The following is an 18,191-nucleotide window of genomic DNA, read 5'->3' as shown; positions in this document are numbered from 1 at the left end:
TGTTGCTCTAATCAACATTGGAGACAGAGAAGTACTTAGAAGAGGAATTTAGAAAGTTGTTTATTATAGTGGAGTGTGAGGAATTACAGATAACGGAAGACTTTTGGTCCAGACACTTGGTAGTGAACCATTTTTGGAATGAGAAGTACAGGCTGAGTTCAGATAGGGACATGTCAGATTTAAAGAGACTGGAGACATAGTCTAGGTTTTCAATATCATCAACATCAAGGTGGTCAAATAGCATAATAGTAATCAAGGCAGTTGATGACATCTCCCTATGAGAATCTCTGTAGTGAAAAATGGACAGAAGTCCCGGAAACATCCAGTACTTAATGAATTGAAAAAGTGATTTCAAGAGTAAAGATGTTTTGTACACTGGACATAGTGGGTGGCCCACACAGTTTCTTGGAAGCAGAAGGTCAAGTTCTATGTACTTCAAGGTCTGCAGTTCCTGTAAGCACAGCTGGATTTCTGAGGAGAGACAAGCATGGGCTCATTTGTTGAACAACCTTTAGTAGTCTAGTTTAATGAGGCTGTAGAAATTTCCTGTGGAAGCTATATGAGTATGGGAAGGCAAACGTAAGGAACAGAAAGTTTTCTTATTTAGGAAGAAAAACTAAGGCATTACCAATTTTAGGTCTTTTTAGTTCATTTGTAGGAACATCTGTCTTGAACATTCTATTTTCTGAAAAATGATGAATAAACAACTAAAATCTTTAAAAGAGAACTTAGTCTAATTCTTTTAGTCCTATTGCAACATTTTTATCTTCCTTTTTTTTCCCCCTCAAAATAATAAAATGGAAGTTTTGGGTTGGTTGTGAGGAAAATAACCATTGCCAGCTGATGAACTCAGTCTTATAAGATACTTCTTTGAGCGAAGCAGAGAACATAAATCATTTTGCTTAGTTCTAGGGACAGAGCTCTTCCCCTGCTGCAAATCATGGCTTGCCTACACTATAAATATTTGTTGGTTTTTCATTTTGCCTTTGGCTCTCTTACCACTACTCATTTTGTTTACTTGTTCTTTTAAAAGTCTATGTGGCTTCTTGTCTCTTTTGAGTCTTTGATGTTTACAAAACCCATCTTTACAAAGTCAATGTGGTAGATTTGAATATAAGGAGAGGCTTTTATTTGGCTTCTCACTATTACAATCATTTAAAATGTGCCAAGTGCTACATGCGAGATTATAATATGAACACAGCATCTGAAAAATACAATAGTCATACAGCAATTTTCTCTTAAAAATTATTTTGCTAATGGCTAGGGGAGTAAAGGGTTTTCAGGTTATGCAGTACACATGTCTTCCTTCAGGGGTGAGTTTACCTATGGTTTAAAAATGGAGGTTTTGAAAGAGTTTGTAGCTAACCTGGTAAACCGATGCATAGAACATCATCTGTGTGTCTTTATAAAGTGCAGGCATTTGGTCGAATGACTAGCTGAACATTAACCATTTTCTGGGAGAGGACATTATTGTGTGTGTGAAAATACTTATTAGCTGAATTCCAATGAAGTGTTGGGTTTGTGATAAAAATTATTCTTGCTCACCTGGTCTAATTCTCTTCTTCTAAAGCTGGGCATCTGGACATGTTTTCCAGACTCCTACAGTAGGAAGGTTCTCTAATTAGTTCTGCCCAGCAGGCTATCAGTCATTGTGATATGTAGCATTTCTAGTCCAAAGCACTGTCTTTTCTTCCACTGTAGTGATCCTGGACGTTATACATTGAGATGGTAGTGTCTAAAGATGTTTAGGTTTCTAACTATGTAGATTACAGTAACTGCTGAACTTATTAGGTAATATGAGTGAAAATTATATAGATATAGATATAGATATATATTTTAAATATATATATATATTTTAAAGATTTATTTATTTGTGCATACAGAACTGGGTTACAGGCCAGAGGCTCAGGGGCAGTGAGAGGCTTCACCAGAGACAGAGTGGGAGACAGAACATGCAGATCGACCAAGTATACTGCTGAGGGGAACAGCGGGCGGGTCAGTGGCGGATCTGCCACACCATGTGGTCATCTCCGGGGCAGGCGGGAATCGAACTCACGCGGAAGCGGCTTTAAATTCTCAGTGCTGTGCTTTAACCCGCTGCGCCACCAGGGAGGGCCAGAAAATTTTATTTTTATTTAACCATTGAGATTAGAGGCTTATTTGTTCCTGTGGCAACATATGTCACATTTTAGACAATACTGAATCAAATGGTCTTCTGGCTTAACATGGTGACTCCAAAAATATGCAGGTCTGAGTCACAGTAGCTTAGGTTTCTCAGATATTCCTGAGCTTATAGTAAGTATAAATAATCATGACCCTTTTTAAGGACATATCAGTTGTATTTGGAAAGAAATACCAGAACATACAAAGGAGATACTATATTTCCATAAGTAGATCCAAGCCATAGAAACTCTATTTCTTGTACACTTTACTTTGTGTCTTCACTTCATTGTATTCCAAAGGTAGAATTGCATGCTTAGGAATACTCTTCTACGACTAACGGTTATAAAAGTCACAGGAAAAATTTAATCTACATAGAGGATCTTTGTCAATGATAGACAAATTTAAAATATAGTTTTTTATATATTATAAAGGACTGTATTGTGTTGAACAGATATCCATTGAAGGAGAAAAGCAAGACTAGTATAGTATAATAATATGCAGTTGTTTGAAATGTGTATTGGAACACCTGCTGCACTGTTCAAAAGCTGTATAGATTCAGGTAATATAATTAAACCTGCTGAGTGTCAGTAGAATAATAATGTTTCTATTGTTGGTATAGTTCAATACTCAGTGTGCCTCCTGCTATATCAAGGAGGCTTAGAGGAGTTAAAGATCACACATCTGTGATTGTAATCGGTGCAGAGAGGCTCAGTTCTAGTGTGCTTTAGTTCAGTGACATTAATCACTTTGCCACATAGCTTATTTACCTATAAAGTAGCATTAGCCACATTTAAATGAGGCCAGTAAGTCTGGTTCTGGTGAAGTCTTTTCCTAGTTTTCAGGCAATCGCCTTTGCTACTATGTCCTGTAAAGGAAAGAGAAAATAGACAAAGAGATCAGGAGAGAACATGTGCTGGTCTCCTCTGCTTTAAAGACACTCTTTCCAGCATGGAGACACCACCCCATGATTTCATTTAAACCTAAACATCTCTCAAAGATCCAGCTTCTAAATACTATCACAACAGAGGGTAAGGCATCAAGATATGAATTGCGGTGGTCAATGTAGGGGACACAAAATACACAGTCCATAAAAGATAAAATGCCAAATAAGTGATAGCCATTAATATTTTTAAGAGTAGTATTATGCCTGTTAATTCATCTTAAGAAATATGGATATCAGCTATAATAATTTATCTGCAACACCCTCTGAGGATCTAGCAATGACACATCTCCATTTTAATTTATCTTGTAACAGAAAATTGTAATATAGTTTCATTGTCATGTCTTTCAAAATAACCTATCTGACTTTGACCTCTTATTGCTGGCAGTTGCAGACAAATGATAGAAATAACAATATAGAGTATGCAAATTCAACAAAAACTGAAAAGAATCAGCCTGTATGTGTCATTCTCCTTCCCAAGTTGTTCTCAAACCCAATTGTACCAATTAATCACTTGGAGAATTGAAAAAAATACTTTGGACTAGGACCTAATCCCAGAGTAGTTAGTTAGCCTATCTAGGGGTGAATCCCAAGCATAAATATTTGTGAATCTCCTCAGATAATTCTTATATGTAGCCAAGTTGGAAAATGCCACAACTTGAATATTGCTGATATTGATGTAGCATATTAAAGATTTTGAAGGCTCTGTTTTCTTTTAAAGCAAAAATTAAGCATGTTTATGCTTTTTTCCATAAAGTATACTTAACGTTACACATTTTAAGTCTTTGCAACATTACTATTTTTTGGTTAGTCATATATTCTAAGGGTTTCTCACATTATCAGATTGTTCCAAAAGCTCTCTGCAAGCATTGCATTACCTCATCTACTCTTTACGTAAGCCCTAGGAAAATTACCCCCATTTTATACATCAGAAAACTGACACAAAAGGAAATGTGAGTTAACTCCTCTTTGATGATGTAGTAGGTTTCAGGGCTTGTCTCTGAGCAGAGACTCAGAAGCCACGTCTCTGCATATACTTTACCAGGACAGAGGTGTTAGCCTTTCAGACTTTATTAAAACATTATGAAGTTTAGTCATGGGGAGAACAATGACTTGACAGTTCTGAAAATAACCTCTGAAAACATGCAATGCTGCCATTCACTCAGGTTATATTTCTAGCAAATTGAGCTTTGCTATGAGATTCATACAATGATAAGCAGCTTCAGCCACTGGTTCTGAAGAAATTCCTTAGTGGGTATCTACCTCTTGTCTTGGTGTCTAAATTCATGTCTGAAAGATACCCCTATTTTTGCATAAAGTGGGTCCTCAAACATAAATAAATATACAACCAAATAAAGTCATTGCTCTGGGGACTTTCTTAAGCTTGGTTGGGGGTGGAGAGCAACTAAGGAAATGTTTTTCTGTTTGGAAGAGATTTTGCCTCATGCTCTTACTCTGAAACTCCAGTAGTGTGATTCCAGACAATACCCTGCCTTTTTATGCTGGAAGAGTTAAATTCAAGAATAAACAAAAGGATAGTAATAATATAATCATACTTGGTTATCAATTAAAAAGAGGCCAGAGGCCCTCCCTGGTGGCGCAGTGGGTTAAAGCACAGCACTGAGAAGCTTAAGCCACTTCCGCATGAGTTCGATTCCCGCCTGCCCCGGAGGAGTCCACATGGCGTGGCAGACCTCTCCTGACCCGCCCGCTGCTCCCCTCAGCAGTGTGCTTCGTTGATCTGCCTGTTCTGCTCCCCACTCTGTCTCTGGTGAATCCTCTCACCCTCTGCATCTCTGGCCTGTACCCCAGTTCTGTATGAATAAATAAATAAATCTTTAAGAAAAAAAAAAGAGGCCAGAATTTCAAGGAATACTGCTTTGTCAGTGGAAAAAGCCAGCTAGTGAGACACCAAGAAAAGAAATACACAGTGATGTTCAAGGAAAACGGTGTTATATCAGAGAATGGTAGTTATTATACCAATTCCACCTTCATTTAGAGAAGTATTAAAGAACACTGTATTAAAGCCTGTCCAAGTATAGCCCATTCTTGCTACCTAGAGAAGGATATTATAGCAGTGAAAGAAAGTCATGCCCATTCTACAATGCATGTGGATAATTTTTTTAATGACTTTTTAAAAAAGATTTTATTTATGCATACAGAACTGGAGTACAGGCCAGAGGTGCAGGGGCTATAAGAGAATTCACCAGAGACAGAGTGGGGAGCAGTACAGGCAGATCTATGAAGTATACTGCAGAAGAGAGCAGTGGGCGGGTCAGGAGAGGTCTGCCACACCATGTGGATCACCTCTGGGGCCAGGCATAGAACTCACACTGAAGTGGGCACAGTCAGCTTTGCAGTCCTGTGCTCCAACCTGCTGTGCCACAAGAAGGGCCTCATGGGGATAATTTTTTCAGAGTACTTCACATAACGATGTTTCAAGAAAAAAGAAAACAAAAGTAGGATAAACATCCATAATAACATGTATCTAGTCAGCACATTCAAACCTGGAGCTACTCTGATTCTAAAATGTCTAAGACATTTTTGCTTCATAAAATACATTAAGGAGGTCTGATTATAGATGTCTAGTAACTATAACAGCTATCCATTTTGACAGACTTTGAATACTTGTACAATTCAAGGCAGTGCAAAGTTGTATAGATGACAGGCATGGATGACAAGCATGGTAAGTACCTTCCTAGGGGTTACGCCAAACTCTGGTATGCAGGGAAAGCAAAGGATCTTGCATGTGGAGCCAGAGTCAGGCAGTTTTGAACTTTGATCAGTCTACGGAAATAGGTTATAGCTGATCCTGGCACACCTCTCAACTTGGTACCTCATTCCTTGACATTCCTGTCTGCCTCTATCCTGTCACACCTCATTTTTTTCTTTAAAAATTATGGTCAAAAACAGGCATTTTTGTTTCTGTGTAGAAGTTAGTGCTGTATCAGAAAGGATTCATAATTGGGAAAGAGAGGAATTGACTTCCTGAGTAGACTCTTGACATTCTGCTCTGTTGAGTATACCCTGCTCTGGAACAGCATCTTTGGCAAAGGTAGAATGAGTTTATAAGTTTACACCTTGATAATTTTTTTTTAAAGATTTATTTATTTGTGCATACAGAACTGGGGTACAGGCCAGAGGCTCAGGGGCGGCGAGAGGCCTCACCAGAGACAGAGTGGGGAGCAGAACAGGCAGATCGACGAAGTACACTGCTGAGGGGAGCAGCGGGCGGGTCAGGAGAGGTCTGCCACGCCATGTGGTCACCTCCGGGGCGGGCGGGGATCGAACTCATGCGGAAGTGGCTTTAGATTCTCAGTGCTGTGCTTTAACCCGCTGCGCCACCAGGGAGGGCCACACCTTGATAATTTTTAAAAGTTGTGTTTCAAAAGGACATATAATCTTTAGGGAACAATAACAACAAAAAGTTTTATATGTTCTCATCACAGATGCATGGGCAACACATCAAATTTGCTTTTCCTTCAAATTGAAGTGAACCTTTATCTGTCAGGTTGATTGGTTCCAAAAGCAGGTTCACTGTTGCTTAACCAGTGTTCCTCCTAGGAGCTGACAGAAACCATAGTAACAAATTTATGGCATGGGCTCTATATCTTTGCATTGAAAGCTTGCTGAGTGGAATGTGAAGAGATGAAAAGGAAAAGGGGGAGATTGAGTGGTCTAAACTACATGAAAACACTTGCCATGAAAATCAAACCCGATCCTCAGTAGGGTTGAAGTTATTCGTCAAATGCCCTTCCTGTTTTCCTTTTCTTGCTCTTTGTTTTGTTTGCCTGATCCTTTGACTTCATGGTTCTTATGGAATCGGAAGTAAAGAAATACCACAAAAGAAAGTGAACTGAGCTTGTGGTATCCCTGACTGAGCCAAACCCAAGTAACACTGGAAATATCCACTGCCAGCCCTTGTTTGTAAGATTTCCAGCCAGATAGCCAGACCAAAGAGGTTTGGAATGATGTGTGGGCCTCCTCAGCATGAACCTTTACAAGGTTTGTGTTTATTATTTCACTCATCTGTCAATATCATTGACTTTTTGAGTTAACTTTTTTTTTTCTCCCGAGCCACTGTTAAATACAAATCCAATATTTCAAAGATATAACTTCCCAGGGTGTGAAATATTATTCTAATTCTTTCCCCTCTAGCAGATATGAAAGCTCAACCATAACTAGTTTGTACTTGAGATTCTTCATTTGTTAAAGACTCTTCAGCTACTATCAACTCAGGGTAAGGATGTGTTATGGTTATCTTATACAGGCTAGTAAATATTTAGAGCTGAACTCTCCTAATAAAAGACTCTGATTTGTCTATTTCCTTCGGTGAGTATTCTAATCGTTGATTCTAAGCTACCAATGTTTCATCACTGACCATGCATGGGTAAGAGAGCTATATAGAAAGCTCTTGCCACATGCTAAGCGCTGGTTCTAAATACCACTCCCACGGTGTGCCTCTATTTGTTTGTATGTCTGATGCATGGAAACATTAGATTCTTTGACCCCCTTGCTAAACAAATTGAGAGAAACTGGAGATGGTAGAGGCATGATGACTCTATGCAATTACATATTAATTACCTGTGAGACAATTATGTATATGAGATCACATATGAACACAATGGTTTCTGATAAATTAAAAGACTATCAGGATATATGTTATAATTTCTCTCTTTCTATGATGATTAAAAAGCAAAAGAATAGTTTCCAATTTGGACTAATGAAAGTTGACTATTTGAAGTTAAGCTAGTTCTGAGGCCAGGGAATATGGTAACACATAGATGTGGAGGCAACAACTCCTGTCATGAGCATATGTAGACCCTCAAAATTCAGATCAAGCCATTTATCTATAATATAAAAGATAAACTTATTAAGTTCTACATGAGGGTTCCATTAGCCATGAGCCTCTAATCTTTTGCATGTCACTGAGTGGGAGGAAGAATTTCATACCCATGTCTCAATAATATTTCTGTAATACTCCCCTTCTAAACTGGGAATTTACTTTTACTGTACATCTCTGATCTTCTTTCAACCATGGAAGGGGCAGATTATTTGCATTTTATAAATGGATCTGAACCCAGAGAAATTAAGTTGCTAAGGTTTATTTTGATAAATGTAATAGGTATGGAATTTGGAACCCATTCTCTCTGAAGTCAAAGCCTTTCTGTCTTTAAGAAGGCATTGTCACTTCTATACATGTATCTGTAAAAGTGTTCAGTGAAGCCAAATTTGAGGCCAAGAAAAAAGATGTCAGTACTTGGCATGGATACAGCAATCTTTTTCAAAACAAGAAAGTCTAAAGGAAAAGAATTAAAAGAAACTAAGTGATAGTGTTGGATTCTGTTACGCTGATGCCCTTAGCACAAGCAACCTCTACCCTGAGGGCAGCTTCAGCTACTGACATTCTTAATGGCCTGAAACCCATTGTCACAGGAAGTGATGTGGGAAGGATACTGCACGATCAATCTGTGGTCAGATTCTATGTCTAAAAAGTAGAGTAATGGCAGACTTCAGAGTTGATGAATGATCTGAAGAAGGAGAGGCCTTGAGATCTTGGTAAGGGGAAGCATACAGGATCTTGGAGGAGCTCTGAGCACTACAAATGCTAACATTGTGTTGAGTGATGACTCAATGTCTTTCTATAAAGGCAAGTAATTATGACTTCTGTCACATCCTTTGTTCAACTACCATTTATTAAAGATCAGTCTACAAGGGTCAAAGAAAGGGCTTATTTTTATGTTGCATGATTTGAGGGACAACTAAAGAAGCTCTTGTTCTACTGAACATAATTTGGTAACTATGAAGAAAGAGAAAATTGACACATATGAATTGGATAGAATCTAGGCACTTACAGAATATAAGGAGATAGGTCATAGTCTCTGGCATCAAGGACTTTATAATTTTGTAACAATAAAAGGATACAAATACTTTGAAGATTAAATTATTGAAAAATAATGTTCAAATGCTCAAAACATCATGTATTTCCTGACTAGTTTCAAAAAGAATGCTTCTGACAATTGTATGTAAACAATTTTTGGGGAAGAGGAATAATTTAACAGGCTCTAGAGAGAAAGGGAGACATTGATAAATCAGGGACAATCAGTGGGTAGAATGGATACATAGGCACTATGGGGTTGAACAGCATTTCCCAACCCCACCAGCCAGTTTTTCTGTTAAAGCACTTAAGCCCCCATGCAGCTTATGTTGGATATAAGGTTTTAATAAGGTAAAATTGTGAGAGTGGGTGCCTGTTCTATAGAATTGGTGGCCTTATAAAAGGAAAGACATCTCTTGGTCTCATGGAAGGACAAAGTGAGGTGACAACTGCAAGCAAGAAAGAAAAATCTTACCAAAACCTGATCCTTAACAGAACCATAATTTTGGACTTTCTACTATAGATAATGGTGAGAAAAGAAATGTCCATTGTTTATGTTACCTAATCTGTGGTGTTTGTTATGGGAACCTGAGTTGACAAAGACAATAGGGGTCACCTAAATAAAAAAGAAGAGGAAGGGGAGAGGGAATACTCTTGAAATATTTTAATTCACCTTTTGACTAGTAATTAAATAATAGTTTATTGTTTTGAAACTTATAGACTGAAAAATAAAAGAATCCATGGATAGGTTGAAAATGACTTTGAATGCCATTAAGAAGTTAACACTTTATTTGGTAGCAAACATGAATGCACCTTAAGTTTTAAACAGGACAGTAATACGTTTAGTAGTAAAGCAGCACTTTAGCAAGAATGATCTTGAAGTTCTGAAAAGGATGAATTTTAGGAGTAGAGAAACAAGGTAAAGTTGTTTTAATAATTCTTTTTATACTAAGCCAATTGTAATATAGCCAAAATGATTTCTGCATTTTTGTCAGAAATCAGCAAACACAGCAATTAGTTCAATTTTCTCTTTTGTTGTCTTATCCCACTATATGGACTGTGTTTTGTAATATTTTTGTTTATTAACTACACAAATATGTATTAAAACCTACTAAATGTTCATCTCTTTGTGAAGAAAACAGCAAAACAGAATAAAAATTCTCTGCTCCACTGAGCTTACATTCCAACAAAGAGAGACAAACAATAAATATAATTTAAAAAAAGATGTTATTTATTAGTGGTTCTATAGTATATAACTATTAAATAACTCTAATAAATATTCAAGAAGTTTTCCATAAGTTCTGGCAAAATAGAAAACTTAAAGCAAGATGAGAAAGATTAGATATTGTCAGAGGAGAGTAGAAGGCATTTTGAATATGGTAGTGAGGGTAAACCTCACTGAAAAGATGATAGTCAAGCAGAGACTGGTAACTGCATCTTATGTTGTAAGTCAATATAAGTATTCTTGTCAGAAAAGTAGAGTTTAAATAACATACAAAAGGAAAATTTCAGTAACTAAGCACATAATAAATGCCGATGGCAGTGTTTTAGTGGCAGTAAAAAGAGATCAGTGCAAGAGAAATTGTTAAAATTAATTGACAGATAAATAACTAACACATTCTTTGCTTTTGCTCTCAATATTTGTAAAGTGGCTGAGGTTCCATCTTTGATGAAAGAAACTTAAATCTTCTTTAATAAAAATAGGGCTTTCAGAGAGTAATGATAGTGTAATTGTGAAATCTATCACCCTTGCCCAAACCAACCCAAAAGAACAAGAATGAAAAATATAAAAGAAAATTCTATGTGTAGTGAAAATGGAAAATAGTACTTTTCTAAACTACAGTCTATGAATATTATCTGTCAATCTGAAATCCAGAAGAATTGAGCAGATTCCTTTAAGACCAAAAAACAATGAATATCTTCACAACTTGAATTCTCTTAAATTAAAAAAGAGTCCTAAGGGTGGATAAAAGTAATAAACATCCCTGTGGGATGTAGGTTTCTTTGAAATCTGGGCTCTGAAATGGGGTGATATGTGAGAGGGTGTGAATGAAATTTAAGAACTAGAAAGTATCTTCGATCATTATTATTATTTTTTAAAGATTTATTTATTTATTTATACAGTCCAGAGATGATGCGGAGGGTGAGAGGGTTCACCAGAGACAGAGTGGAGAGCAGAACAGGCATATCAACGAAGTACACTGCTGAGGGAAACAGCGGGCTGGTCAGGAGAGGTTTGCCACGCCATGTGGATCTCCTCCGGGGCAGGCAGGGATCGAACTCATGGGGAAGTGGCTTAAGCTTCTTAGTGCTTTAACCTGCTGCGCCACCAGGGAGGGCCCTGATCATTAATTTAATAACCCAGCAGAAGATAAGCAGGATTCCTAATGGTAAACTGTGCGAATGAGCCATGCACCTGAGGAGAAACGTGTCCTCAAAGTGTAGGATAGACATGATAATGAAGTGTTTCAGTTAACATCTCATTTAAAATTGTATACAGTCGCAGATTATGCCTCCTGGTACTCTGTGAATTATTCTTGAGTAAATAGTAGAAGAGAATTACCCTCATTAAAAAATGAGAAATAGGATGTAAACTTATGGCCAAAATGGGGTAACAGATTTACTCTACCACCTGAAAACAATAAAACAGTGGACAAAAACATAGACATAATGAATTTTGAGCTATTAGTCATCAGGCAATGAAAGATAATGAGCTCTTTGAATCTAGAAACAGACAAGGGAACTTTACTTTACTGTCCACTTTACTGCTTGGAGAATGTTTCCAGTTTCTAGACAGTGGCACAAGGAAGGAAAATACAAGCACACTTTGCTCATTTCTTTAAAATGGAGAGACAAGGGTGAAAATCAAGGTGGTTAAAGGAGCTATGGTTAACAGGAAAGAGAAAATTAAAAAGAAAAAAACTCCAGAGAGTTGCAGTATATTTCTCTCAATTTATCACCGCTACTTATCAATGCAGGCATGTGAAGAAACTATCCAAAATTAAGAACTGTCCAATAAACGTGTTGTTTGCCTGGAATTTAAGGGGAGGAGTGAGTGAAATACAGATTTTTAAGACAATAAAATTTTTGTGTATATCATGAGTAGAAAAAGCCATTAAGTGTTTTTATCTTAATCCATAGGATGCCAATGAATGTTAAGATACACGAATTTAAAAATTTTATCTTCCAGAGGGTTGAGAAATTCCAGGAGGAAAATAAGATGATGCTATCAGAATTTACAAGTTTTATAAATGTGTGAAATAATCTCATTGCAGATGAGGGGGAAAAGATACTAATCTAAGTAAGTTTGGAAATGATTAGAGTCTAGGATTGAAGGCAAAAGAAAGTGCAATTTAATACTGTAGTCTAGCACATAAACTTGCTTTCAACCTGAACATAGCTTAACAATTGCTGCTGCTATATAAGATTACACAGATACTAAAAAAGGACAGTTAAGTAACATGATGACAGATGGTGGAGACATTTTATTCCTATTGGTGTGGAAAGTTACATAAGCAAAAATAGAGACTGAGGCACCCATTTGGAAACTAATAGTTGGAGACACAGTTAGCTTATTATAGATACATATGGTTACATATAGAAACATTAGGTATGTTTATACACAAGCTCATATAAACATACACTTTTTGTTCTGTTGGTTGAGAGGTATAAAAAAATAACATTCCTATAGTGATGTGCACATTTAATCTGCAATCTTGGTTTCCAAGGCCATGCTCTAATAAAAGGAAACAGAATTTCTTGGAAAAAAAATGAATAATTCTAGAACTGCAAAATAATGGAAGATAAGCGGATAGCATCTTGTTACAAAGTATAAGGCAATGCTAAAATATATTGCACACATTGATAAGGTATGTCAGAGGGTGCAGGAGACAGTGAGCATTCACTGTACAAAATTGGAAAAATTTGAGGAGCAAGCTAAAAAAAATCAGTGTTGAGTTATAGACTAAACTATCAAATAAGTATCCATGAGTATGCACAATACAAAATAATTGCTTAAAATGATAAATGTAGGGAAAGAATGTAGAAGAATTCTAAATGATTTATGTAGATATTCTTTCAAGGAATTAGAAAGTAGCTCTCTGCTCCCCAGCTCTTAGGCTGCTCTTCCTTCCAAAATATACAGTATGGAAAGGGAGGAAATAGGTTATGATAAACTGTAAATACTATTCAGGCTCTTAAAATCCATGAACACTTAAAAGTGGACTAACATAAAGTACAGTATTTATAGAAAATTATGAACCAAAAGATATATTTTATGTGCCCAAGTATAATGGCAAGAACTTCTTGTGCAGCTAGGAAAACCATCTGATTAAACATGAAACTCCATGATTTTTTGGGGGGCAATCTGGATAGACTATATATTTAAGTTTGTTGAAAATTTGTAGATTTTTTTCCAACTCATATAAACAGTTATAATCCACATGTAAATATATATTAATTACATAATATATTCAGATGTACATTTCAAAATGACACTTATTATTTTATGATCACAAAGGTAATAAAATAGGTATTAGCATTTTTTAATTCTTAATATTTATGGCCTGTAAAAAATAGGCCACACACTCAAAAACTATTGCTACATGTAATATTTCTAAAACTTAAATTTGTACCATGAGCCATAGAGTTACTATTTTAAAATAGATCATTTAAGATAATTCTTCCTCATGAACTTAGCCCTTCATTAGTTTTTCACAATTGGCAAAACAAAACAAAATAAAATGAATTTTGTGTGGGAAAAAATGATAACATTAAGTAGTAGAATACTGAAAATTGAATTAATACAAGTAGAAACTATTCTACTGTATCAAATCAAAAAAAGATTGAAAGCTTATTTAATTAAATTGTCCACAACTCCCAGAACTTACTGAGACAGAGAACCATTGTTTTTACACCCCCACCAAGTTGAATGCCTCCAAGGTGTAATATTGAACTCAGGCTTGGTTCTTGAATCAACATACATTGTCTTTATAATAGTCAATAAGGAAACTACTAACCTTGCTTTTCTAAAAGTTTTGATTGTAGTGAGCTTAAAAATTGTATTAGCAATTTTTGAAGTATGTTGACATAAGCAAATGCTTTTGCACAGACCTAATGTCATGTTTTTAAATCCGTATTAACTATGTTCTGTTGTGATGATGCAAAGACTTTAGACACCAATGCACATTGATTTGTGAGCATTTTACTTGAAATTTTACTACTTTGCTTATAAAGGGAACTATTAAAATATTTGTTTTGTGATACTATTTTAAGATTTTGGCAGCAGTTTATGATAACTTAATTACAGCAGTTTTTAGTTTACAGTTTTTAGTAACTTTCAAATATTGGGAGCAATTTATAAGGTACCTTTTCCTTTAAAAATGCACATTGCACAGACTAGAGCTATTTGGGTGGTAGAAGTAATTTTATGTCATTAGTTTTATTCAATTACTTCACCTAGCTCTCTAATCTTTGATGAACTTGATATTTTTCTAGAGGATGAACTCATCAGGGTTGATGAGTTCTTTTGTGAAACTAATGTGGTGATGATGATGATGATAATCATGACAACGATGATGATAAAAGTAGTGGCAGTTATTGCTGACAGTTCTAATGAGTGTTTAAATTGCTCAGTGCTGTTCTTAATACTTCATATACATGACTTCTACACCATATTCCTAACCCAGTAAGGGCCAGAAGTATTTTCTTCCCTTAAAGATTTATTTATTTATTTAGGCATACAAAAACTGGGGTGTAGGTCAGTAATGGGGGTGTGAGAGGATTCACCAGAGACAGAGTAGGGAGCAGAAGAAGCAGATTGATTGGAATACACTGCTGAGGGGAGCAGAGAGTGAGGCAGGAGAGGTCTGCCATGCCAATTAGGTCAGCTCCCTTGCTCGGAATGGAACTCATGCTGCAGTGGCTGTGGATAGCTTGGTAGTGCTTAATCTTCCCCTGAAGAGAAGAACATTAACTGTTGGTGGTTTTGGTGAGAAGGCAAACAAATTAAAAAGAGCTTAATGTTATACATCAGGACAATACACCCAATTTGAAAGAAAATCATGTACTATGTCATAAAATAATTAAATTATTAATTGATGAAATTAAATTGATGTTAACTCACATTAAATTAATACATATATTTTTCAGGCAAAGAAATTAGTCCCACTAGCAAAAATAATTAATTTGCTAAATAAACTACTGTTTATTCAATGACTAACACCATATATAAAAATTCACTCAAAATACATTGAAGAATTGGACACAAGAACAGAAACATAAAATACATAAATGAAAATATAAGTGACCCACTACAGGACACATACTTCAAAGGTGTTTTTGCTAATACAACCCCAGCAGCAAGGGAAACAAAGCAAAAATAAACTGTGGGATTATCTAAATTTGTACATTTTCAAACCAAAGAAAAGCCATCACAGAAACAGAGGGCCAATTTACAGAATGGGAATAAGTATTTGCATAGTTTACATCTGCCAAGGGGTTACAAACAAAAGCTTACAAACACTTACAGTATCTAAGAACAAAGAAACAATTGAACCAAATAAAAACAGGACAAAGGACCTCAATGCAAGTTTCTGATGTATGGAAAAATGTTTAACATAATTTATTACAAGTGAAGCACAACTTACCACACTAAAACACCACTATGCTTCTTGGAGAATGGTCATGAAATGAACCACTCTGTGACTTATACAATGGCTAGCAGATCAGCTTTGTCCCAGTTGACAGCCTGAGGTGCTAACAAGTGAGTCACTAGCAGATCTCCCCTCCCCCCCCTCCCCCCCGCAGTGCGCCAACAGTCTTAAGATGGGGCTTGATGACAAGAAATGCTGAACTCAGAAGCACCTGGAAGGGGCACCATATTCACCAGTATACTCCTGGAAGTAAACTAACTACTGGGGGGGCCACCCATAGGGCCTCGATGCCCAGGGGAGCCTGGGCACCATGTTAGGGTTCAGTTAGAATTCTATTGTATCTGAATGAAATGAGAATTATTGTATATTGTATATGATGCTTTTGTAGAACTCCATTTTGAGTTCATATATTCTTAAATTTTTATTTTTACTCATGGTGGTTCTCCACCTTCCAGATCTGTTCTAGGTCAGCTGTTCTAATTATTTCTTGTGGTGTTTAAGTAAATCGTTTTTAGCTCATTTATCTTCACTTGTGTTCTAGTTGTTACAGGATGTGCTCATACAGAGTTCTATGAGTTCAATTATCAGTGGCTTTATTATATTTATTATACATGGTGTTCATGTAGACTCAATTGTGAGCTCAATTAATGTTAACATTGACTAGTTAGTACACATGTTCCTCATATTGAACCCTCTTGTATCTCAGTTAACATCAACTCTGTTACAGCTGATATTCATGGTGTTCCTGTAGAACTCAACTCTAAGTTCCTGTACTGTCAGCTTTCTTATTATTAACAAGGTGCTTATTAGGTAGAAAGCTACCTAAGCCCCATTATAATCAGCTCTGTTACAGCTCCTGTAGTACTTACTTGTGAGCTCAAGTAATGTTAGCTCTGTTCTACTAATTATGCAGGTGTACAGGCAGTCTTTTATTACTAAGCATTTTTGATTATTAGGACTTATCTTATTATCCTAAAAATGTTTTTGTGAACATTCCTCCTGAGTTGCCTATTATTCCTGGAGTAGACTAATGATTCTTGCTCTTTTCCTTTGTAGAAAAGACTTAGTTGTTAAAATTTTTGCACATATGACCTCATAATACTTTAGAAGCATTAACCTTTCTATAATATCGACTAAAACCTAGCTTATTACTGACTTTTGTGATTTTATGTTTAATAGTTTGGAAGTGTGACAGTTTGTTAGCTTTGATCTGGATTTTAAAATATATATCTTTTAAGTAATTAAGTAAAAAAAATCTACTCAGAAGAAATTTAGGTGATTGATGTGGATGAAAAGCTATCATTTTTCCTCCAGACTCTGAATTAAAAGTACAAAAGTTACACAATGAATAATCTACATTTTTCTTATGCTTTATAATGCATTTTTATTGCTTATTAAATTCTTATATAAATTAATTATCGTTTGATTACAGAGATCCTGTTCAAAATGTTCCCTATTTAATATTCAACTTGTACCACTTAAATTCCAGTGATATTTGGATTGTTTCTTCACTCTCAAGTTTTTCGATACTTATGCCAACTCTTTTTTCCAATGAGATTAAAAGAAAAAAAATATAGAAACAAACTTTGGCATATGTTTTGTTTACAAAGAAGATAGCACAATATTTCTTTCAGAGTGGGGAGCAGAACAGGCAGATCGACAAACTACACTGCTGAGGGGAGCAGCGGGTGGGTCAGGAGAGGTCTGCCACGCCTTATGGGTCAGCTCCCTGGCGGGCGATTGAACTCTGTGGCTTTGGAGAGGTTCATAATGCGGTGTTTTAACCCACTGTGCCACCAGGGAGAGCCCCTCTTTCTATTTTTTAAAGAAAATTAAGTACCATTTATTTTTCTTTCTGTCAATGAATGTTACTTGGCTATTGTTTCACTTTTGCTACCATTTCAAATATTCAAATAGCAAGCACTATTTAAAAGAAAGCAAATATTGAAATGATTTTTATTAAATTGGTTTAATAATTTAGTAACTGAATCTGTTTCTTTTCGAATACTTTTGAAGATTCAAAATGTATACATGAAAATAGAGATGTAATAGTGTGCAGTTTTATTTCACAATTCCTTTACCAAAGCCATAACTGTGAGCAGTTGATTCGTTTTGGGTAATATCCCATACTTATGCAGTCTGGAATGCTAAGCTTGGGGCGCAGCAATCTTGTAGTTTAACCAGCTTTCTAGGTGATCCTGATATAAGCTCGGCCTTGAATCTGCTCTTACAGAAATTGCTTACAAATATTTTCTTGCAGTTCTCTTCATATTCCTCCTCCATATAGATGAGCCATGGCTTCTGCTGACTCCTGATGGTCAGTCCTGAGATGCTCTGCTCAAAATAGGAGAGAGGAGAGCTAGACAAAAGCTTCTACATGGGACTCAACTTTGATCTGGGTCATTTAAAATGAGCCTTGACAGAAATGTTATTATTCCTCACTTACCTACACCATTAACAGTATTGGGATTTTGAAGGGGCTGCTTCCTGTTTCTAGGTTCTGTACGATTTAAGAAATAATAGATACTGCCACGAGCAGACAGAGCATTCACATCAA

The sequence above is a fragment of the Condylura cristata genome, unplaced genomic scaffold, assembly GCF_000260355.1.
Source record: "Condylura cristata isolate star-nosed mole 26May11 unplaced genomic scaffold, ConCri1.0 scaffold00009, whole genome shotgun sequence".
Lineage (NCBI taxonomy): Eukaryota > Metazoa > Chordata > Mammalia > Eulipotyphla > Talpidae > Condylura > Condylura cristata.
Note: the sequence above shows the minus strand (reverse complement) of the source record.